At 54.6% G+C, this 24,606-nt stretch overlaps 1 protein-coding gene across 3 annotated transcripts in view; it reads right to left on the bottom strand.

Moving 5' to 3' along the window:
- ARAP1 (ArfGAP with RhoGAP domain, ankyrin repeat and PH domain 1) overlaps positions 1-6,679 on the bottom strand; it is a 70,843-nt gene extending 64,164 nt beyond the window's left edge. For 2 of the 3 annotated variants that reach the window (XM_019481886.2, XM_019481926.2), the window contains exon 1: positions 3,828-4,055. The gene's annotated coding sequence lies outside the window, so the exon portion shown is untranslated. Of the gene's footprint in view, positions 1-3,827; positions 4,056-6,664 lie in introns of those variants that run through there. The other variant, XM_059723063.1, reaches the window with a different exon arrangement.
- Positions 6,680-24,606: the final 17,927 nt, after the last annotated feature.

The raw sequence follows: 24,606 nt of genomic DNA, 5'->3' as shown, positions 1-24,606 counted from the left end.
AGGGCCACAATGGGACTGGAGACAATTGCATTAATTCCCCGTCAAGAGAGAGGTGCCCTCCAGCCTGGCCCAGTTCACACACATTACTGAGTCACATCCTGGTTAGACGGGGTTCATTTCAAACCTCGCTGAAATGCAGCCACTTCTGGGGTGAGAGATGGAGCAACAGCCCTTCCACTTCCTTCCAGCCTTTCTGCATGCCACTTTCTATCCCCCCCCCAGGGGCCAAATCCACCTCTTAGGCCCCCCAGTTGGTGTAGGTGGGTCTTGCTTTTGTAACACACCATCACCTGAGCTTTAAGACTAAAGCAGCAAGGAGTAAGCTGCCTTCTGCAGGGTGCAATAGGGGCACACCCTAAGCCTAGCAGGTGGACTGCGTGCAGATGGGACCCTGACACCATCCGGTCCATATTGTCTGTAAAGGGCCCGGTGTGATCACGGCAAGCCTGCCCAAAATCAAGAGGCTTTGGGGGCGAACCTTTGACCGCTAGCTTCCTGCAAAGGAGCATTTCCTTTTCCTTAACATTTGAATATGAAACCAGCCCGTGCACATCATGGGGTGGGCGGAGGGACCAGAATCACATGCCAGTTCGAGTTGCCCTTTCCGAGCTGGACAGAGCTGTGCAGCAAGAAGAAGAGAGGTCTGAGTCCAGCTATGGGGGCATGGTGCCCATTGGGTCCCTCCAGGAGAACAAGCAGGGCCTCTCCGCTGCCGGCGGCGGCGGCGAAGACTTGTTATGCAGAACTGATTCCATTTCCATGCGTTTAATTCAGCTTTTAAGACATAAAATCATAGAATCACAAACAACGAGGGTGGAAGGGACCTCACGAGGTCACGTCTAATCCAACCCCTTGCTCCAAGCAGGACCAGCCCCAACTGCATCATCCCAACTTTGTCATGTCACATGTGCGTCATTTAAGGCATGCACAATAATCTAAGTTGAGGAAGGGAGAACTCTTCAACCCCTCAAGGACATCATGAGTTGCAGATACACACAGGCTTGCAAAAGTGAAACCGCCAGGACCTTGGTAGAGCAAGTGGCTATTTGAGGGGAAAGAGAGTGTCTCGATTTGTGAACGACGTGCAGGCAGTTGGCGGGTGTGAAAGAAGCGGTGCAGAACAAGGGGGTGACCGTTGCGAGCGAGGTGTGAATGGGTTCGGATTAAGCAATAATGGGCAATACTGGCCTATATAAGGCCATCTGAGTGGGAAGTGGTTCTGCTCAGTTTGGCGGGAGCCGGCTCTCTGAGCAAGAGTCCCGAGGGACTCAGTCCCTGAGAGAGAGAGGGATGGAAATTTTAAGTCTGTGCAAGCTTCAACCCAGCCTGCAAAGGTGGAGGATTTGTAGACACCCTTGGAGGGATCAAGTGAGTCCAACAAGGCTGGATTGGGTACAGCATCACTATACCTTTGACCATGGATCACAGACAATGAGGGTGGGAAGGGACCTCACATCTAGTCCAACCCCCTGCTCCAAGCAGGACCAGCCCCAACTACATCATCCCAGCCGAGGTCTTCAAAACCTCCAAGGATAACCTCAAATAACCTGTTTCTGCTCCTAGTCTGCCTATTAGCCATGTTAGACACATGCCTTGATAGTTATTTCATAGGGACCGAGGATTTGTTCTGGTCTCGTCGTACTCGCATATAGCGCTGGGTTGGATCGGTTACTCGGTTTTGCTGTCAAGAGAAGCACGGTTTGGTTTCTGAATTCCCGGCGTGCTCTTCCCTGCAATATGAAGTTTTGTTTCTACCTGGGAGAAATTTTACAATCTTTGAATGCTCCTTCGCCTGACGAAGGGCATTTGGGCCCAAAAGCTTGCAAATAAAAAAACTGTTTTGCATCTATTGGGTCTAATTAAAGATATTGTCTCTACCCAAAGAGTTTTGTCTGCCTTTTTTTTCTGTCTAGGAATCCATCTAGAAGCCAGCTGGACCACCTAACCTAGCCTGGGACAAGTGGAACGGGCTCCCAAGGGAGGTAGTGCTCTCCCCTACCCTGGGGGTCTTCAAGAGGAGGTTAGATAAGTATCTAGCTGGGGTCATCTAGACCCAGCACTCTTTCCTGCTTATGCAGGGGTCGGACTCGATGATCTATTGAGGTCCTTTCCGACCCTAACATCTATGAATCTATAAGTGGTTTGCCAAAACCAAGGCGAGCAGGCCAGACTTCTGAGCCCATACCCACGAATCACCTCCTGACGGGCGGTGGTTCCTGAACAAGGAGCATTTCTAATTAGCATTAATAAGCCCTTCTATGGCCAACAGGGGTTGAGGTAAACAGCTGTCTGCCCTGGGAGAAACACTGCTCTGCTCCTTTGCTGCTTGGGCTCCCGTAGCTCTCTGCTCCGCTTTGGACCTGGGTCCCATGGGCACGGCAATGGGTCTGGGGGCATCTTGCTTGTCAGCCTGGCAAGCTGGGGTGAGCAAAGCATTTTGGGACACATGCAACGCAACCCCTCCCCGGGCTCCTGGGGACCGGGTCCTTCACCCTGGTAAGAGATGGGTGGTGAGAGAAGGAGCTCCCAGCCCCAAACACAGAGGGCATTGGGGGCGTAAATCAGTTATCCGAATCCAGCCTGCACGTAGGATGCCCGCCAAAGGATTTGGAAACATCTGACGCCCCAGATGCAGGTGGAGGATGTTTGCCGGTAGTAGGGCCACTTGTGGCTCTGGACTCTTGGCTTTGGATTTAGTTTTGGCTAATTTGGTCGCGGATACAAATTAAAAAATTAAATTTTTACAAGAGAAAAAAAAAAATCTGAGTCCAGCCGGTTTCTTTCTTAAAACATTAACCCCTTAGCAGCCATCACCCTAGAAAAGCCAAAGGGAAGTCTGGAAAGTAAAGCTGTACCCGAAGAAACTTGTAACCGAAGTGATAAAGAAGCAAGGGGTATAGTCAGCCCAGGGCATCTCACCCCATACATGCACAGGCGTTTTCCATCCTCAGGGGCCATCTTAACTGCTGAGTGGGGTTTTTCATCACTAACCTCTGCCAATGGCAGAAACCACAGAGGTCGGGTTGAGGAAGGGGAAGTTATTTCCTGAGTAAACTCTGCCTCAAGATGTGAAAAGATGTGTATTAACCCCTGCCTCAGTTTCCCCAGAGGCCACCTCCCGGTGAGGTTTGACCCATTCGTGTCTGGGAAGCCCTGGGATGGCAGTGTGGAAGTGCAAGGCGATTTTACGAATTCACCCTCCCCAGAGGGGAGATAAGAGCACATCTCAGGGCACCGCTTGCATGAAAAGCAGAGAGCCTCTGGCTCAGAAGAGACCCCATGCAATCAAAGAAAAGTCAGGCTGACCTCAGGAGGTCTCAGCTGGGCAGGACCAGCCCTGCCTCAACCATGGGACTGCGAGACAATAGCATTAATTCCACATTATGGTGTCTATCTACCCTGCTCTTAAAAAGTGCCCCAGCCTCCCTTCCACACAGGCCCAATGCCCCAGGTAAAGCAAAGCAGGCATAGCACCACCCTGCTTCTGCCAATGGTCATTCACATACACTCAAGAGATCCCAGGAAAGACCATGCCCTGCTACAGAGGAAAGCAAACCACCCCCAGTTTGCACCAGTCTGACCGGTTGGGGGTGGGGAGGGGTGGAAAATGCCTTCCTGACCCCAAATGCAGCATCAGTCTGACCCTGAGCAAAGGGGCAAGACCCCCTTAGCCAAACCCCTCCAGGAGTTATCTCAAGAGGCTCCCGGTCCGGCTTAGCCAGATGTGGCTCAGCCAGATGTGGCCCAGCCTCTGCCTGCAGCCCCACGGAGACTTCCCCGTCCCGGGGCAGCTCTTCCCACTGCCCAGCAGTAAAGGGTTATTTCACCTTAGTCCGCTCTGCTCCACTTCCGGGCTCCGACTGAGCAGGGAGGAAAGGCCTGTCCTCCCTGTGCCCTATCGGTCGCTGGCCTGCTGCCCTCGCTTGCCACACGCATTCTTCCCCCGGATTAAGCAACCCCTAGCAGAGGGTTTTGTAAGCGACTCAGAGAAGCAGCAAGAGCGCCTTGGCAGTGAACCGGAGGAAAGGAGCTTGCCGCAGAGGCCGAGCTGCGGAAACGACCCACCAGCCGGGTGCTGACATCCTGCTTTCACCCCCAAGGCATGCATGGGCCGGAGAAGGACTTTGGGCCCTGAGTCACGGTCAGCCACGTGAGGCACTGCAGGCCTGGCGTGGTCTGGGGAGAGGCGTGGGCTCTGCACCAGCCCACCCGGCGGCCTCGGGCAGGCTCTACGGGGCTTCTCGACACTTCTGTTCCCTCCCCTGCCTTGCACCTGGCAAGAGGTCCAACTCTGGCCATGCAACAGGCTCGTGGTTGGTGTTGGGTCGGTCATCCCCTTTGCTGGGTGACAACCAGAGCTCGCTTCTGCTCCATGATGCCGCCCGTGGCGGCTGGGGGTTCTGCCTTGCTGTGTCTCCTCGGGGGCCGTGGCCAGCACCATGTAGGATGAGACCCCTCCCTGCCCGGTGCTCATCCAGCCTCCTCGGCAAACCTTCCAGTGAAGAAGATGTCACCAGTTCCTGGCACCGTCGAGTCTGCTGCCTTCCTGCTCTGACCTCAAGGCAGTCAGCCCCGAGACCTGCTTCAAGCCATCCCTTCCCAAAGACAGCCGCGTGCTTTTCCCCCGGACGCGGGGGCATGACGGGCTCTCCAAATCCCACATGACAGATTGCACAGTAAGAGCCCATCCGGCTTTTGTCACGGGCCGCAGGACATGACAGAGCTGAATGCGATCCTGCCTTACCCGACTGCAAGTGGATGGAGCCGAGTTACCACCCCGTGTGGGTGTGCTGAGAGACTAATTCACCACTGACTCCACTTTGCCATCCGCTGCTACTTCGAAAAGTGGATTGAGTTGAACCAGGAAAGGGCACGCTTCGGGCTTGAAAGTGCTCCCTCCTGGAGTTCATCTAGAGGAGCTGTTCCTCTGTAAATGCAGCCCCGATTTATTTGAGCTGGGTTTGCCTGGTTAGACAAGCCACGAGCCAGTCCAAAAGAGCTCCTATATTGGATCCCTTTGGTGACACCACTTCACGTTGCTATAGTTTGGGCGCTTCCACACGAGACACTTACTGCGCATTAGCCTAATAACACTGCGCAGTAGCGTGGCAGTTAAAAACCAAGCTAATAGCCTATTGCCCAGTGTTATTAGGCTAATGCACAGTAAACGTCACTAAATAACCGTGCGCCGGCACTACTGCACAGTAACTCCAGATATGCGCATTTATAGTTAGTACTTCACTAAGTAAGTACTAAACCAAATGCGCAGTAACTAACGTGCATTAATGAACATGTAGATGGGTCCGCTAAGTAGGAACTGGCACTGAGACTTACTTCTTGTGGGTAACTCATAGCCCCTTCACACCCACACGTGCACACGCACGCACGCACGCACGCACACGCGTCACCAGGGAAACCAACTGTCTGGCTGCCAAACTGGGTGCCTATAATTAGTTAACCAACAAGAATTACTAGGTGGGCAGCTGCCATGAGCTGATAACATCTGGGCTGCTACAGACAAGACCTAAAGGAGCTGGATTAACCCTCGCCTGGCCTGACACTTCTCCCCCACCCAGGATGAAGTGACAGGGGTTCTGCTAACGATGTTCTGCTAACGATGTGGCTTCAGGGGGAGCCAGATGGATGCAGGCAGGGACAGGAGCCACGCTGTGCAGTGCCAATCACAGCCCATCTAACTCAAGCATCCTCGGGCCGTCAGCAGTCACCCGGCCACGGAAGCACTGGACACCGCCCCCCCTGGGAAAAATGCACCAATTCCCCTCACGTGCGTGAGCCACAAAAAGAAAGCAGGAACCGAAATGTGCCTGAAGATAGCTCTCTGGAGACCAGCACGAAAGGAGAACCCCGTGAGACAGGAACTCTTCCAACTTTGTGCCATTTCCAGCTTTGAAAGAAGCAAAGGCGAAGCAGAAAACAGCCAGCACCCCTCCGCGTGGGAGCGGTGCGACTCAGCTTTCTCCCCCCCGGGGCCTCCAGCCACTCCCCCAAAGAAAGTGAGAGTCAGGACCCTCGTGGCGCCAGCCCTGGATCATAAACCAGTACCATCCCCGTGGTTCAGGCAGGGAAACTGAGGCACGCAGCGAAGCAAAGTGACTCGACCAAGATCACTCGGAAAGTCAGTGGCAGAATCATACAGCCTCAAAGGGGCAGGGCCCACAGGTTGTCCCATCTCATCCAGCCCCCTGCTCAAGGCAGACATGGCCCTATCCGGACCCCGAGTCTTTCCGACCTGCCTGGATTGGGTCTGTCCCTGGGGCCTTGCTGCTTCTATCGAACGAGGGTGCTGTCCACCCACAATGCATCTCTCAAATGGGAACCTGGGGTGACCCCCACCCCCTGCTTTCCACCTCTGAGCCTCATGCTCTTATTCTTCTCCAGGGCCGAAGGGAGCTACAGAAAACGACCGGGAGGGAAAAGGCGCTACACAGGGGTGTCACAGTCCGTCCCCGCACAATCCACCCATCTCATCAGGGCTCCTTCCCGCTGATAAAGCAGCGATCTTTGCTCTCTGCCTCCGGCAACCACCCTGGCTCTCACGAAACCGAGCAACCAACCCCCCCAACTCTGCCCCTTTCTCCACCCAGTGGGCTTCAAAGAACCCGAGGCAGGTGGGCGGCAAAGTAAATGCCAACAAATACGGTACCTTTTCAGCTGGGCTGCCTGAATCCGGCGTGGCGTTCTGGAGCCTCACCGTCCATCCCCCTCCTGTAGCATTATCTGCTGTTTGCCGGGGGGGGGTTTCTGCCTGCCCAAGAACTTCCTCAAATGCTGCTTTAGCAACTGAGAACTTACAGGGGGGGGAAAAAAAATTGATATCTGGTATTCAGATGACAGCGTGTTGCAATGCGTTGCGCTCGGAAGCAGGCGGGCGTCTGCAGGCGCCCTCCGCCATGAGCAAGACCTAGATTGCTTTAGAGAGGGAAGGGTGGGGGTGGGAAAAGCACCTCGATCCTGTCTGCAAGAGCTGTCGGGGTTGGAGAAAGAGATGGCGGCAAAGACAGAGGGGAAGCTGAATGGCAAAGCCCCAGCCGCACGCGCTCAGGGTGGGTGGCAAGACCCTGCCCTCCGCGCCTCCCCGTGCGCATGCATTGCACTAGGGCTCTGACCCTGGATTTCCTGTTTAGCACGCAGGACCCTTGACTGAGTCACCTTGCAAAGCCACCGAGACCAGGGACTTGGTTTGGCTGGGGGGGATCTCCTTCCGCCCTCGCTGCTCCTGGCCTGTTTGCTACTGTCTGCTGCACGCTTCACATCGGAAGAGAAAAAGAGGTGAGAAAGAAATGACAAGAGCGTGTCGATGCATTGATAGCAAGCCCCTTCTCTGCTCCCGTGACGGCCGGCTCAGAAATCGCTGCGCTGCACCCTTACAGCAGCAGGCAGCTGGGGAGAAAGCACTGCAGGCTCAACGTGGAGTCCTCTGCCAGGCAGGGTCAGAGCAATGGGCACCCATAAGTGGACTAAAACTTGCCTTCAAAGCTTTCTCACCCACTCCTTGAATCGTCCTAGCACTGGCATGGAGTCTTTTGCAAGGCAGGGGCAAGGTAATGGGCACCCGTAAGCTCCTTCGCCTGTGGGATTAAACTCCTTGCCCTCCTGCAGGCATTCGCCCGCTCCTGATATCGTTCTTGCAACATCCTGCAACACCTTTAAACAGGGACCAGCGACTACGGATTTATTCTCTACCGTCTCTCAAAATGCTAGGACTAGAGACCTGAAGAGAAACTCTCAGGTCGCAGGATTACAGAGAGCAGGAGGCACTTTCTTGTTCACGGCGGGGTAGCGTTAACTCGTGGAACTCCCTGCCACAGGATGCTGGGGACGCTGGTGGCTTCAAAAACGGGGAGGCACCGGTGCTTGGAGGTCCCAATCGTGGTCTCCAGACTCCGAGTTGGAGCTTCCTCAGCCTCCGGTTGCTGAGAGCTGCGTCGGGAGAGGAGCAGGGTGTGGGGGATCCTGGACATGCCCTCTTCACCCTCCCCCTTGGCACCTGCTCTGTGCCAAGGCATGAGACAGGATGCTGGATGAGATGGGCCTAGGGTCTAACTTAGGAAATGGCAGTTTGTAGTCTCTCTCCACTTACTGACAGGGAAACTGAGGCACGCTGTGATGGGGAGAGACCCATGTGAGGGATTTCAGAGCTTCCCTGTGATTCTTTGTGGCCAGGTCCTGGAGACATTGGCTGTGCTGTTTCTTAACACCGCAGGAGGCTGCTCTCCATCGCATGCCAGAAGACTGGACAGGAGAGACGGAGCCTGCCCAGACCTCTGTCCGACTCACAGAAGGGGCCAGGGATTTGGGGGAGACGGTAGGGGAGATGGTGGGGTTGCCTCTCATCCCTGCTCACAATTTTGCTTGTCCCTCTCCAAAGTTTTCTGAGAGCAAAGCAGCACCCGTGGCTGAGATGTCAAGGACGCCATCCTCGAAAGAGTTCATTGAGAAGTTCAGGAATCAAAACTCGTGAAAGAGGTGATATCTTTTATTAGGCCAACTAGATATATTTGCAAACAAGCTATTTGATTTATTTGCAAGCTTTCGGGCAAGCTCACCCTTCGTCGGGCCTCGGAGAGAGCAGGGATTGTACAAGTTCTCCTCGGTAGAAATGAACATTCATACTTCACAGGACAGCAAGGTGTGGTAAAGTCTCCTGTTTGGAATAGTTCATTTTGTCCAGGTTAGGCGCCGAGAAAGGTTGAAAGGAAAAGTTTCTTTTTGAAAGGAAAAGTTCATAATTTTACAAGAAGGAAGCATTTTACTGCCTGACATGCTAACACCAGGCTCCTGCCATTGTTGGAGCAAATTTGCAAATTTGCACAGCTCTCCTGTGAAATATGAATTTTGCACTTTAAAAAAACAACCCAGACGCGTGGCGCAGCAAGGAGGGAGGGGAGTTCGGCCCCATAGCGCAGACAGAGCAACTGGGTCTCTGAGCACTTCTGCATCGGCAGTGTATTGAGGTATCGAATGAAGGGGATCGAGGTGCAGGATGGCTAAGTGACTTGCCCAAGGCCACCCAGGACTTCAGTGGCAGAGCCAGGGCTGAGCTCTGAGGCCCCTCATCGCAACCGTCCTTCTGCAAGGGGTGGAAGCTGATGGAGCGGGACTCGGGACCCAGCCGGCAGCAGAGCAAGCTGAACAGATACTGCGAGCAACGGGTTTCCTCCCAAGGAAGCAGCTCGAGCTTTGACAAGACACTTAACAACCCCATGGCGCTGGGAGACCACAGCAGCCAACATCCTGCTGCTGCAAGAGGTGTTAATCTAGGCTCAAGAGAAGCTAGGCAGAGGTCATGCCCCTGCTACAAAGGAAGGTACACCTCCTCCGTCCGTACTAATCTGACCCGGGGAGCAGAAATGACTTCCTGACCCCAAACGCAGCACGTGTCTGACCCTGAGCAGAGAGGCAAGACCCCCTGGGTCTGAGTCCCAGCAGGAGCATTGGCACAGCCCAGTCTAAAAAAGTGAATCTAGTGAGAGAAAATACTGCAAAAGGAGCAGAACAAGGTGGCTGACACGGCTCTTGCACCCTCCTCCTCCGGGCAGCACCAACCTCCCGCAAGAGGGCTGGGTTTCGGCAAAGCTGCACTTCCCAAAAGAAGCATGTTATGTCCTGGTCTCCCTCCTGTACCCAGGACTCGCTGCCCCCAGCGGGGTCCCATGCTAGGGTCCCTGAGCCCATGCAGAGCCCAACTACGAGCCCCCCGCCCCATGCAGCAGCCCTAGAGCATAGCCCAGATGGCAGCCTCCAAGGTGGGCACGCATGTCCTGGCTTCCGGGCACCGGAGGCATGGCACGCGGGAAGGTGGGAGGCAGGTAGGAGAGGACAGGAGGGAGCATGCGGAGGGAGCTCAAAAGCAGATCCTACGGGCAGAACGGGTGGCTTGGAAGGCACGGATGCCACCGAGGGGACCGGTCACCCTAGATACTTCGTTCAATGCTCTCCTAGTGCATCCGTTTCTGCTGCTGCCAGAGACCGAGCACTGGGCTAGGTGGACTAGCTTGGCACTGCTGACGTCTCGATGAGAAGCTGCCCCCCCCCGGATGATACAGAAGTAAAACCCCAGAAGGTGAAGTGGAGACTAGCTTGGTGCAGGAAGCAAGGCCTTCACAAGCCTGGCAGTCTCACTCACCCTGAAATCCCCACAGCCGCAGCTCAGTCCCGCTTCCCGCTGGGCTCCGGGGCCCCAGGTAGGCAGCACCCGCCACACTCAGGGCAGGGCAGCTTGCCCTTCCCAGAAAGGATGGGCTTTGTTTCCTCCTTCCTCACAAAGCCCGGGCACGGAGGCTGGGCTGCATCCTGCTCTCGGGGTTGCAGACGTGACCAGGCGGCACCACCTGCAGCCAGGTTCATAGTGGCCTGGCACCATCTAGGCTGGAGGGCTCCCCATCGCTGTCACGTGGATGGTCAAGCTGAGGGGCCTGATCCTCATCCAAGCCCCTACGGTGGAAATGATGCCAGCGGTGCTTTCTCTTTCCAGGAGAAAGCAAGAGGTGTGGGATCAGGGTGCCAGAGCTAGGGCACGTATCCAGTGCATCAGGGAGCACCTGCTACCACCTCTGCTACTCCAGGCCTCTCCTGTCCCTGCTGGAAGACCACCTCTCCACCTTGCCCCTAAATCTCCTCTCCAGAATCACACTCCAAACCTTTTATGCACCGCGGCAAACCCCAAGAACCTCCTGGTCACCCCTGACAGGTAAAAGCAGGGGAGATGTGGGTGCTGCCCACGCCCTCCCTCTGTAACAGGGCAGTAATTGGGTAATAGATGCTCAGAGGGTATCTATTACCATGCTCTATGGCTACAGAGGAAAGCAAAACACCCCAGAGTCCATGCCAGCAGGGCAATTTCCTTCCTGACCTTAACCGTGGTGATCAGACTGACCCCGAGCAGAACAGCAAGACCCTCCGGCCAGAAGCCTCTGAGTTTTCTAAGTGCCCCCCCCCCCCCCCAGTCTCACATCAGCCAAGGAGCCGTCGGGTCAGAAATCATTGCCCAGACTCCAACTGCGGCGAGCAGGGTTACAGAAATCCTGCTCAGGTGTGCCCCGCCAAATGTCGATTTGCAATGTGACATTTAATGGCTTTTCCTTCCACCATTAAAGCCATTAAATGTCACATTGCAAATGGACACAACTGCGTAAGACAGGAAGCAGAGGAAACATATCACCGCATCAAGGGGGCAGAGTGCCATTGATCGTGATCTCAACCCCCCCCCCACCTTATACAGGGAGAAGAGATCTGATAGGAGACGGCTGCCTCTTATCTAGCAGGCAATGACTTCAGCAGTGTTCAGACAGGAGGTGAGATAGCTTTGCAGTGAAGGGAAGGCACCGCTCCGACAGCTCCCTCAAGGATGCATGAGACCCTTACGTAAAGATCAATTTATATGAGATATCCCAGCCCAGCCACAAGGCCTTGGACATGGTGACGATTATGTGGTTGTACTTTTTTTTGGGATGTTATATGTTGGAAGGGTTTACTTTGAATGGGTTTTGTTCTGGCAGGGGAAAGCTTCAACAGAGAATGATAGAAAGTTTGGGTGGGACGGGACCTCAGGAGGTCACATCTAGTCCTACCCCCTGCTCAGAGCAGGACCAGCCCCAACTACATCATCCCAGGCAAGGCTTTGTCCAGCTGGGTCTTCAAAACCTCCAAGGATGGAGAGTCCCCCACCTCTCTAGGTAGACTGCTCCACTGCTTTACTACCCTGATAGTGAGAAAGTTTTTCCTAACTTCCAAACTCAACTTCCCTTGCTGCAACTTGAACCCATTGCTCCTTGCCTAGACTGTGTCTAACAGGGGCTTAAAAACCTCCAAGGATGGAGAGTCCATCACCTCTCTGGGCAACCTGTTCCAATACATCACCCTCCTCTTGAGAGAGTTTTTCCTAATATCCAACCTCAACTTCCCTTGCTGCAGCTTGAGCCCATTGCTCCTTGTCCTGTCATCTGCCCCACTGAGACCAGTCCACCTCCATCCTCTTTGCAACCCCCCTGCAGGGGGTTGAAAGCTGCTATCAAATCCTCTCTCAGTCTTCCCTTCTGTAGGCTAAATCAGCCCAGTTCCCCCAGTCTTTCCTCACCAGTCACATCCCCCAGCCCCCCAACCCTTTTCAACACCCTCCGCTGGACTCTCTCCAATGTGTCCACATCCTTTCTGTAGCGGGGGGCCCACAGCTGGACACAGGACTCCAGATGTGGCCTCCCCAGTGCTGAATAGTTAATGGCTGGATAGAAGAGGGACTGGGGACGACCTGGCTAATTGCACTCTGCACGGTGCTGGGGGGATCCCTTTCCTGAGAGCTCAGGCTCTTTCTAGAAGTTGAGGGTGAGAAGGAGATATAAGCCGGGGAGCTGGCGTGTGCACGTGCTGGTGTGTGCCCGTGTGAGTGCCTGCAACATGCTGGGGTCCACGAGGCCTGCAGCTGTGAAGCCTCAGAGAGTGGAGCCGGAGGCAGTCTGCCACGGGGGGCTACAGGAGAGAAGCCTGGAGCCGTGGGGCAGAGGCAACTTGCTGAGGGCAGCAAAGCAGGCAAGACCTCCAGGGACGAGGAAGATGAGGCTGCAGAGACTGTGACAACTGGACCGGGCATTGCAACAGGCTGCAGACATGATATAGCCAGGGGCACGAGTGGGAAGTGTTAGGAAACAGTGTGTTTTAAACCTTTCCGTTGCGTTCTTTCTTCCCCGGTTCTGTGGTCGTGTTTTCCCAAATGATAAAAGTTGGGTTGGCTGGGGTTTTTTATCCCTAATTTTAGCGGTTCTGCTATTGAGTCTCTCATCTCACGGAGTTTTACCCTCCCGGCCTTGCCCGACCCGGGGTCCCATCACAACATGGTCCAGGATTAGCAAGTGAGGTCAGAACGGTGCATCAGATGGGTCCCTTTCGGCCTCGCCATGAGCTCTGGGAAACACCCAGGTTAGGCCTGTTGGGCCATTCATGATGTGCAGTGCTTGGGGCTGTCTGATATATCTTGGGCTTCAACGTAACGCTTACACAACAGCCAGGCCCTTCAGAAGATCTCCTCTCCCATGGCAGGGCTCACATGACGTGCCAAGCCACCTGGGCATGGAGACTGCCCGCCGCCAGCAATAAGGACATGGGCTTTACGAAGGCAATGGGGTCATCCACCCAGGACCATCCATCTCTGCCCCTTCAAGCTCCCCGTAACTCGCTTCTCCAGTGAGGCTTATACGAGGAGCGTTTTACTGTGTTTTTATCTAGATCGCTCCTTCCTGCTCCGTTACATGTTTCGCCAGCTCAGAGGATGCCCCTGCCCTGGGTGTGTCTTGTGATGCTCTAAGCACATTGACAACTCTCTTTGCACCTCGTGAACCATCCCCAAGTGGGCATAAACCAACCTCAGGGCTGGGCTGGGGACCTGGGGTATCTATCCCCCTTACCTCCCACAGTCATCCCCAAGCACCACAATGCCAGCGCACTGGATGCATTGGCCTGGGACTGGCCAGCTCCTGGCTTGTCCCTTCGGTGCAGCAATCAGCAGCTGCTGCTTACAGGCCAGCCGATCTGATGCCTCTTCCTGGCCCTTCATGCACTAAAAGAAATTGGAAGCGCACATCAAAGCCTGCTTGTTTGCATTTGCTTTCAGCCTCAGGCGCAAATGCAGAGGAGGCCTGCACTCAATCCTCCACCCCAGGGCGCAGCCTTGCTCTGTGCTTTGGTTTCCCTGCCTATAAAATGGAGGCAATGGCCCCATCCTGCCTACATCAGCGTGGCATTGTAAGGGCTAAGTCATTGGTGTTTGAGAGAAGTTAGGACACTCCAGTTACGTGGACTACAGAGGTACAAAGATGGGGGATAGGGGCAGGGATATATGGCCAAGATATATATGGCTCAACATGATAGATGGCCAAGATATATAGAGATAGAGACTGAGACAGAGATAGATGGATATATATAGATAGCTATGTATGTATGTGTATATATATATGTATATGTGTATATATATATATGTATATATGTATGTATGTAGATAGATAGATAGATAAGTATGTGTATATGTATGTATGTATGTATCTAGATAGATAGCTAGATAGATAGATCTTGGCCATATATTCCTCCCCCCTCTCCCCATCTTTGTACTTCTGTGGTCCACATAACTGGAGTGTCCTAACTTCTCTCAAACAGGTAGGCGGGGTGGGGCCATTACCTTCATTTTATAGCCTGGGAAACCAACATATATATATATTAGATTGGATATGAAGAAAAACTTTCTCACAAGGAGGGTGGTGAAACACTGGACCAGGTTACCCAAAAAGGTGGTGGCATCTCCATCCTTGGAGGTTTTGAAGACTCGGCTAGACAAAGTCTTGGCTGGGATGATGCAGTTGGGCTGGTCGTGCTTTGCGCAGGGGGTTGGACTGGATGTGACCTCCTGAGGTCCCTTCCACCCTCATTTTCTATGAGTCTAGGATTTTAAGATTTGAAGACACAGCTGCCCTAAATCAGGACCCCATGTCTACACACTCTTCCAGAACAAGGGCTTGATTTCCAAGGGTGCTGAGAACCCCTCATCTGCAAAAGGTAGCACATGTGAAAATCCACCTCCTGGCTAATCTGCTTCCCCCAGGACCTGGGAATCTGGCTTTGGGTAGCGAGGTTTCCTTAGGTGCCCAGGGCAGTGGCTTGCCCTCGTCTCTACTGATGCTGCCAGCTGCTTTAAGCGAAGCTGAGCAGAAAGGGTGGGAGGTTAGCCACCTTTGCAGAAGCCCGTCCCCAGGCTCATGCCTTGGATGTCTCTAAGAGGAGGCTACCACGCCGGCAGTATTGGACACAGAGGCTGCACACGGTCGTCTCGCTCTGACGCCACGCCGTGCCTAGTATTTACAGGAAACACGGTGCCCCGGAGCTGCGCACATCAAAGAGCCCCTCTGAGGCGCCCGCTGGGGGATTCGAGCAACAGATGGGCACGGAGGAGGGCAGGGGCGAGCCCGCAGGTCTGGAGCCCGCTGCGTCATGCACCTCCAGGAAACAGTTTGCATCGCTCGCACGGTTTGACTTTCAAAGAATCTTTCCTGTGCTTACCTCATAATCAGAAACGTCTCCCTGCCCCATTTCCGCCCACCCCGGTGCCCTCCCCAGGGACACTGCAATGCCCACAGCACCCGACACACTTTCTCCACTCCGTGTGAGCCACTTGAAAGTAGGTCAGGAAACCAGATCTCTCTTGCCTTTGCGTTCCTCCCATGACAGCACTCACTCCCAGCAACCTGCCCGGCTTTCAGCCTACCTGTCCTTCAGGTGCGGTCCGGGGTAACGCAGCCTGGGGCACTGCTGCAGAGATAACCCCGGAGAACAAGGGTGGATGGGCACGGGAGGGTCATGTCCAGGGGGAGCCTTAACATACATGGGGGAAATAGAGCAGTTGCATGATTTGGGAGAGCAATAGGGCCTAGTGATACAAGTGCTCGTATTAGACCTGTTGGGTTGAGGAACTACAGGCTGGTTCGCTTCACCTTCGTCCCCAGGGAGTTATCTCCTTCTTTCACCGGGGTGGGCGAAGGGACTGCTGTGGGTATCGTGTATCTGGACTTCAGCAAGGCTTTTGACAAAGTCCCGCACGACCATCTCATAAACTAATCAGAGAAATGTGGGCGCGACTACTCTACGGTGGATGCACACCTGGCTCAATAGCTGCAAAGCAAAAAGGTAACTGGATCCGTGTCCATAAACGGATCCATGTGGGAATGGCAGGAGGCTTGGAGGGAGTCTATTCCAGGCCCAGGGCTGTTCGGCGTGTTTATTAATGAGGACTCTGGCATAGAAAACTTCGCGAGCAAGTTTGCCAACGACACAAAACCGGGAAGGACTGTAAGCACGCCGGAGGATGGGAGCACGGTTTGGAAGGATCTCGACAGATTGGAAAGCTGGGCTGGAGCTAGCAGAAGGAAGCTCAATGCTGACAAATGCAAGGTGCTAAATGGGTGACGCCAGGCTGGATGGCAGCACTAGGGAGAAGGATCTGGGGGTCTTGGTAGGGCACAGACGCAACATGAGTCCGCAGCGTGATGCAGCCACACAAAAGGCAAATGCGATCTGCTGAGAGGAGCATTCGGTGCAAGACGCTGGAGGTGAAAGTGCCTCTCTGCTCGGCACTGGTCAGGCCTCATCTGGAGAGTACTGTGTGCAGTTTGGGGCTCCACATCTTTAAAAGCTAGTGAGGGTCTAGAGGCGGGTGACAAGAACGATAAAGGGTTTGGAAGACAAGTCAGATAAGGAGGAAATAGGCACGCTCAGCTTGCAAAAAAGGCGCTTAAGGGGGGGATATGACACCCCATTTGAGGTCAGGAAGAAATGTTATCCCATGCCCAGATTGGTACGGAGCGGGGGGCTTTGCCTTCCTCTGTAGCCAGGTGCATGGCTCTCTTCTTTGCATCTCTCAAGCGTATTTTAATAGCTTCTGCAGCAGCAGGATGTCGGCCGCCGCGGTCCTCCTGCTTCAGCTGTGGCAGGTTTGGGTGTGATGCTCGGTGCTGCGTCGGGGTTGGCTGTAGTTTGGCTAAGAGGTCGGACGGTGGGTTTGTCCAGGCTGGTTTGGACAGGGCTGATCCTGCCTTGGGCAGGCGGTTGGACTAGATGTGAGCTCTGGAGGTGCCTTGCAACCCCACGGCTCTCTGATTTCTATGAGTGTGACTCGTGGCTGGGGTCCCGGTGACCACCCTGGGAAACCTCCCAAGCTGCTTGATGAAGGGAGGCAAAGCAAAAGCCCTGTGTGTGCGGGCAGCAGGGATGCTGTGATTGCTACGACTAGTCCCACAGCATCTAGCGGCTGTTGTATCCAGTACCGGTACTAGGCACCGGCTGGACAGGCCCCTTCCCCCTCCCGCTATAGGGCACAAGTTGCTGTCCCACTAACACATCTTTCTGAAGCCTCAGCTGGAGAGGGGCAGGCAGGGCACTGACCCCACAAAACACAGATGCAACAACACCGCAGAGACCCGCAGGGCTGCAGGATGGTGAGAGTCCAGCATTGCTGCACGCCCTGCATGAATCTTCCCATGGCGTCAGCAGCAGCTGCCTGGACTCTGCACTCAGCGTCAGGCTCTTTTGCTTCCCTCTCAATAGGAACTGAAAGTGCAAGGGTATCCAGCTGGGCTGCTCTCGCTCCCTGCTGCAGAGCTCTGCAGAGCTGCATCCTCGCCCGGCCTGCTACCTGCGGGCATCTCCTGGAAACGCTCCTCCGCATTTGAACAGAGCACGTCACGGGACCGACCACCCCGGGTCCCAGGCAGAGGAAGAGTGCAGGACCCAGCCATGCCATCCCAAACCGTGCAGAACCATGCCACGAAACTCAAAGCCCCCTCGTGCTCTCTGCCCTATCCTCTTCAATCAGGCAAAGCAGCACGCTCTCAGTGCATGCACCTGCCTCCACCGCCTTTGTGCATGCAACCAGGAGCTACAACCTCCAGGTCCAAACCCTCCCGAGAGAGCTTAAATCCAGAGTAGACAGTGGCTGACAGCTGGATGGAGCAAGAGAGGTGCCCGGCGGTGTCCTACCCAGAGAGATGGCTCAGTACAGGAGCTCACTGCAGGGCGTATGAGCAAACACCGGGCAGGAAGGATTTAGGAAACAGGGGCCATGCTTGAGCAGGCAGCAAGGGACCCCAACAGTCTGCTTTGACCCATTCATCTCCTGCTTCAGGAACACCCCAAAGTGCATTAATGCACCCAGTGGGAGGTAGTGATACTACAGGAAGATGGTCGAAGATGATGGGCAAGAGGTGGCAGGCATCATATGGAAGAGAGAGGGGACTGGCACAGACTGCTCAGAGGCGGGTCCCCCCGAAAAGAGCAGTGATGACGACAACGAGGGCAAGGACCACAAATGCAATGATGAGCGAAAGGACTGGACAAGCAGGCGGGAGGGAAGAAGGGGCACTGAGGTGGTCCTTGGCATAATTATGACCATTAAATGTGACAGTGACAGGCACGCGGGTGCATGGTGCGGTTTTGTAATGGGAATAAGAAAGGTGTGCTTTGGATTGTCAAGTGAACCACAGCGGTCATAAGACAGGTTGGCAGTGGTATAGCTATATCTATATTTCTTTTTATATAGAGAAATAAATATTTTTTGGAAAAAACAATAGGCCAGGCACTCTCTTAAGGTCCCTTCCAGCTGCCTTCCCAATGCATCCACGAGCAGGACCCGCTTGAGCTACCATCTCAGCGGGGACCTACGTCCGCCCTGGGGACAAGAGAGGTTCTCACTGCACAGCCCAGGAGCGACGGGCCCCAGCCTGGGCTCTTCCAGAGCAGAACAGAAACTCCACTGTCTGCTTCGGGTCTTCAAATATAGGAGACTCAGCTGAAAGTAAAGCACCTTTCTTTGAATCCCACTGGAGCATCCAGCCTCTGGGGAGCAGCACCCAGTGCGGTGTAGGGCGCCTGCATGCAGGAGGTGGGGAAGGTCTCTATAATGTGTGACCCAGTGTTCATGCCTGCACTTGGGGTGCGCTCACACGTGGCCCTCAGCGCTCACGAGGGACATGGATCTGAATTGCCTCGACTCCCTGCTCCGTGACCGGCCCCTCAGGGGACAGAGCCACTGTCACGTCCCTGAGGGGTAGGCGTGTGGGGACACAGACACAGGGGCAGGGCAGCTGCAGGCTGCATCTCACGAGTACTGCTCGGGTAGGCAAGGAGACTTGCCCATGCAGGGCTGCTTTGTTACTTGAACCTCCCTTTCCGGACGACTGAGTCCCTGCTGACCAGGACCGGCTACGGCTGGGCTGTCACGTGCATTTTCGGGGAAGGAAGCTCCTAGGAAACTCCTACAAGCAGCCAAGACCGGCTAAGTGTGCCCTGGTGTGAACTGTGCCTCCACGGGACATGGTCCCAGGGCACGGCCATGCTGCTGGCACAGACTTGTCCTCACTCATGTGGTTTGAAGGTGCCTCTTTGCTGCAGTGCCTGTGAGCAGCTAAGTGACATGCCCAAGGGCAAAGAGGGAGCATGTGGCAACACTGGGCAACCAGGCCAGAGGTCCTCGCTCCAGGTTCTGTGCGCTGACCACTCTGGACACTCCCAGCATCCCCCCGCTCCTCCTCTGGCAGATGCCTGGGGATGAGGTTTTTGCATCTGATGCTGGCTTCCAGTGCTCAGGCTAGCCCGGCCCTTCCCAGAGCACTGGCTGCCAGCCTTGGGGTGGGAGAGGAGGCAGAGCGGAGCAAGCAGAGACGTTCCTCCCATGCTCTTGGGTTGCTAAGGAGCCCGCAAGGTGGAGGAAAGCATCCCAAGCCTCCACTGTGTGTTCCGGGAAAAGGAGAGGGAGCAAGCCAGCCCCACCAACCTGCTTCTGATGCAGCCAGCAGCACGACCGACCCGCTGCCAGGCTGCTGCATCAGAAGCAGACGAGACCCCCGGCTGCGAGGGAAATATTGCCAAGCAGCAACCAGCACCTTGCGTTTTGCATTGCAGCTCCTGCCTGACTCGGAGCGTGGAGTTGTGGGGGGTTGGAGAACAGAAGGAAGGGCCTTGCAGAGGGATCACAGACCCTGCTTTCCCGTACAGCACCCTGCTAATACCCTCGTGCTGTTTCCAGTGGCGGAGCCCCTACCTGACACCGCATGGCGATTGCAACAGCAGCCCACGGATCAGCAAGCACCACTTTGTACAGCCACAATCAGCCCGCTGCCCCGGGAGCGTAGCATCACCCTCCAGGCACGTGTCTGCCTCAGGGCTCCAGGGGTGTCTGAAGACAGAGCTGCAGAAGAGGGGGGATTTAATAGCAGGGTGGTTCGAAAGAGGATGGAGCTGGACTGTTCTCAGTCTGGGTTGGATGTGCAGCGCTCTGCTGCCTACCGCTCTTTATGAGGTCCTAGCACTCATATGGAGGCGCGTTACATATCTTTTATATCAATGCATCATCCTAAATAAGTTTATAGGAACCTGGGACTGGAAGGGAGCTCCTGAGTCAGTGCATCCCACCCTGGTCCCCCCTGGCATCTCTTCTGGGACCTCCCTGCACCAGTGGGCAAGAATGCGTTGCTATTGTCCGGCCCAAATGCATCCCTGCGCACATCATCACCATTCCTCCTTGTGCCAACTTCGCCCTGTAGCTTAACAACCCCTTCTCCCTCCCCGGTGCCTGCTTCCCTGAGACATGCATAGACAGACACAACATCCCCTCTCTGCATTTGCTTTGGCAGCTCAAAGAAGCCAGGGTCTTTTAGTCGCCTCCCATACCATCGGGTCTTCGTTCCCACATTCTTGAAGCCGACTTCTGCACTTCTTAACTGAATAGTACTAGGTTTGGGCTCAGTGATTGCTCTTAGGTGCAAAGCACCAACAAAATTAATTAGCCCAGACCTCATTAAATCATAGAAAATAAGGGTGGGAAGGGACCTCAGGAAGTCACATCTAGTCCAAACCCCTTTTCAAAGCAGGACCAGCCCCAACTACATCATCCCAGCCAAGGCTTTGTCTACCTGGGTCTTCAAAACCACCAAGGATGGAGAATCCACTCTCCAGGCAGTGTTTTCCAGTGTTTTACTACCCTCCTCAAGAGAAAGTTTTTCCTAATATCCAACCTCAACTTTCCTTGCTTCAACTTGAGCCCATTGCTCCTTGTCCTGTCACCTGCCACCGCTCTAACGTGATAGACATTGCAAAACCAGATGCAAAACCTGGTTCAACTACAACTGGTTCAGCTGAACTACATCCATCTACCTTTAGTTACCACGCGATGATTGGGCCCCTGCCGAGATATAACCCCACGCATGTGCATCATGTTACGAGTTGCAAAGTGTAATGTCTATCATGGCCCCAGGGGTTCAGCAAACCCTCTGCGCCTCTCCCAGCTTCTGTAGCTCCCTTCTGTCTGCTGTAGGCCTGCTCCGCAGAGACCCTTCGAGCCAGCCGCACACTCCCACCTTAAAGCTCCTGCCGAGGGAGCTGCGTCTCCGTGCAGAACCGGAGCCGCTGGAGAGTCGCATTGCAGCTGGTGGAAGTCTATCTCAGCCCGGCGCTCTCCCCTTTCGGGTTTTTCCACTCCATCCTCCAAGGCACAGATGGAAATCACTCGTTCCACCCTGCATCACGGAGCCCTAATTGCACTGCCATCCAGCCCAAGGATACAGGGTTGAGATGGCGAGAAGATTCAGCCACGTGGCGTCCTCGTTAGCTAGTGATGGGCACCGGGCAGAGTTGGATGCACGGTCCAGCTGCACCCTCCCCATTCACCTCTCCATGCTGTACCCCCCTGCACTCACTCACTGCTCTTTGCTCACTCAGACCTCTCCCGAAAACCCATCTGGGATGCCTGCTGAATTAATGCACAGGCAGGCAAACTAGGCACATGCCCCAAGTGGAGAAGGGGCCCAGTTGTGCTTATTTTACATATTATAATTATTGAGTGAAAAAGGTAATATAAATAGACTCTATTAAGTAGGGACCATGAGTTTGTTTGCCTAGGGCCCACTAAAGGGTTAATCTGGCCCTGGTGGTGGTGCAGATTAGCTCTGGATGGCATTACTAGCTTTGAGACCAATGCAGCAGGGACCCAGAGGGCATGTCTACACATGCTTTTACACATGCCTAAACTTAATGCGCATTAAGATGATTGAGGTGCACATCTACATGTGCACACACTAAGGCGCATTCATGCAGGTGTGCAAACTGACTTGAGACTAAAGTTAGTCCCGAGTCAATGGACACTCACTGCGTTAATGCGCATTAGTGCATCTACACGTTCGCTAATGTGACTGAGCCATTCACACCTAAATTTGATACCTGCTTTATGAAGGTATCAAATTTAGGCTCGAGTAGCCTAAAATCACCATTTTGAATGTGCATTAAGGCTGCGTGCGTGTAGACGCTTGCCCTTAATGTGCCTTAAATTGAGCTAATGTGCATTAAATGTGCATGCGTACACACGCCCAGAGCATACCAGCCTGCAAGGGAAGTCTTGGCATTGGGTCAGTCCTGCCAGGCCATGCTCTATCCAGCCTGCCTCTGTATATCCCAAGCAAAGATTGGGCTAACAGGCCATCAGACAATCCCCCCGAACACCTCAATGGTGAGACGAGGGGTCTTCTCCGACTACATGGGGAGACACACGCTACCGCCCTTTTCTCCGCTTGCTTTCCCTGTTAGACTAAATGCTCATTAGACCAGATGCACCAGCTTTTCCCACTGGGATGTCATCCCTGATCCATGGGCTTGCTCCCGCACACCACCATAGCATGGAGGATCCCAAAATGGAGGCCTCCAGTCAAGAGTTGAGTTGATCATGGCCTTCAAATGGGCCATCCCCTGAGCGGTACCATGATGGAGGGGCAAATGTGAAACCGGTGGCGGGGGGTGAGCCAACACGGCTCCAGAAGGGGCTGATCAGAAACCACGAGATTCAAAAATCCCACCATGGGCAACAGGTGAAGGAAAGGGAAACGAGACGAGATGGCGGGGGTCAAGAACCAAGATGGCCAATAGCCAAAATGGTGGAGAACCAAGCCTTTATTCCAAAGGAAGCAAAGAAGAGCTTCCATTTCCTTCTGCCGTATGGGGACTTAATAAAGGCCTAACAAAAGAGAAAGACCTGGGGCAATAAAAGGCACTTGATTTCTTCTGTGACGCTGCAGCGGTGCCCAGGGTGCCCATTGCTGACTCAAGCGTGGTCTCACCTCCCTTACATTTGCCGGAGGCTGTAAAAAATAAAACCTCACGTTCATAAGTGCAAACAGCCCCTTCAGCAAAGAGAAAACCTTCCAGTCCTGACACCACGGGGTTGATAAGATCCTGGCGGAGAACAGAGAGCAGACAAAACTATCCAGAAAGCGGAGGGGGATTTAAAAAAAACCTAACAAACTTCTCTGCCTCGTAGGTATTTATAGACCACGGCCCGACATAGTATCTCAGTATCTCAGGTGTCAAGGGATTCAAATCATCTCATTACGGGAAGGAACGGTGAAGCAAAAAAGCAACCTTGGCTGTCTACAGGCTCAGATATCTGAGCAGTTACAAGAAGGGCTCGGCACCGAACAAGGAAACTCCGTGTTCAGGAAGGACCCGTGCGACTTGACGAGCTGGCTAGAGGCATCGTGCCTCCGCAGCTGCAATGCAGCCACCTCTGGGGTGGAACACAGCTGCAGCTGAAGAGGGCACAGCCGTACCGGGGCAATGGCTGAGCATGGAGGGACGGAGCATCCACCCCCTGCAGAAATGATCCACGGGAGGAATTTATCCATAGCTGTTTTTGAATGGTTGCACTTTCTAGACATAAAATAAGACAAGGGGGGGAGGGATTTTCAAGGTCACCAGGGGCCTAAGTCCCAGAGGTACTTACAGTCTAATGCAGGGAGCAACGTAACCACGAGTGTCGTGACAGCCAGGACACCACGGGAAACACTTCTCCCCTTACCAGAAATGATCGCAGCCCTCACGACTGCTGGCATGGGCTGGCAGGGCAGCGCGGGTGAGTCACCGCCACTTCCTGCTGTGCTCCCCTGCCAAAACAGCATTGACCGGCTTCGCTTGCCATCTCTGACCCTCCCATGGCTCAGCGCCATGGAGGAAGGCTCCCGGGTCACCTCTCTTGATCCGAGCGGCTAGCCGCACTTCTGGGCTTTTGCAGGGGGAAGTCCAGAGAGGAGGAGGAACTGGCTGCAGGGTCAGGGAGCTGCGATGCAATGGGGTTCAACTACCCACGTGCACCGAGCCCGGCTTTCCCGAATACAAGGAGAATCGGGCAGCCAGTGCCAGCATCGCTGCCCCGTGGGTTTGCTAGCCAAAGCCACTCTGAAGCTTGCCCCTACAGGCACCCGTCAGCACCCGCTTGGGTTAGTCGTCTGTCCGTTTTCATTTGTGGTGCTCATCCACCCACGCCGTCCTCCCCCATAGCAAACCCCTCCAGCCGAGTTCAAAATCCTGAGCAGCCTCGTCGCACGGAGCACGTGCTTGGCTCTCTCTTGCAGCGGCACCTGCACCGATCAGCCTCAGCCAGCTTGCACCACGAAAGGGCCTGATCCAGCCTACCCAGTCCCAGGGGAGCTGCGCAGGCATCATTTTAAGCCTCCGGAGACATCACTTTAGGCCCTCAAATCAGACCCTGGACCTGGAAGCGAGGAGGACAAAGTGCATCTTTCTGTGCCTGGCAGGTGAGACAGCGTCAGAAGTCGCGGGCTTTGTAAAGCAGAGCGGAGCCGCCTGCTCCTAAGTGGATCTTGCCCCTCTTACTCATGGGGATCGGGTCATTGCTTTGCGGGCCCCTCCAATTTGCGGGCATGCTAATTCCTTGTCAAGCAGCTTGCGGTGGCTTCATTTCAATCACACCAGGCACGGGGCTGACGCACGGGACAGCAGACCTCTGCCGAGCCCAGGCGCTGTCCTCACACCCGTGGAAACACAGGGCCTGTCCGGTCGGGGTTGTCTTCTGGCTTCGCCCCACAGCCACTGGCAGCAAGATCTGAGTGAGCGATACCCGCACATGTGGCGATAACCCGCTTGCACGCCTGGCACAGGGGAAAACCGTGCTGATGTGTTTGCACCAAAATAAGTCTGGCAGTCGCCTCCCAAAGCCACTTCACCTTCCCTGGCATTGTGTGTTGACCAGAGCCGTCCTCCCCTGCTCGCTTC

Source organism: Alligator mississippiensis, chromosome 1 (genome assembly GCF_030867095.1).
Source record: "Alligator mississippiensis isolate rAllMis1 chromosome 1, rAllMis1, whole genome shotgun sequence".
Taxonomy (NCBI): domain Eukaryota; kingdom Metazoa; phylum Chordata; order Crocodylia; family Alligatoridae; genus Alligator; species Alligator mississippiensis.
Note: the sequence above shows the minus strand (reverse complement) of the source record. Positions and strands in the feature narration are given on the sequence as shown.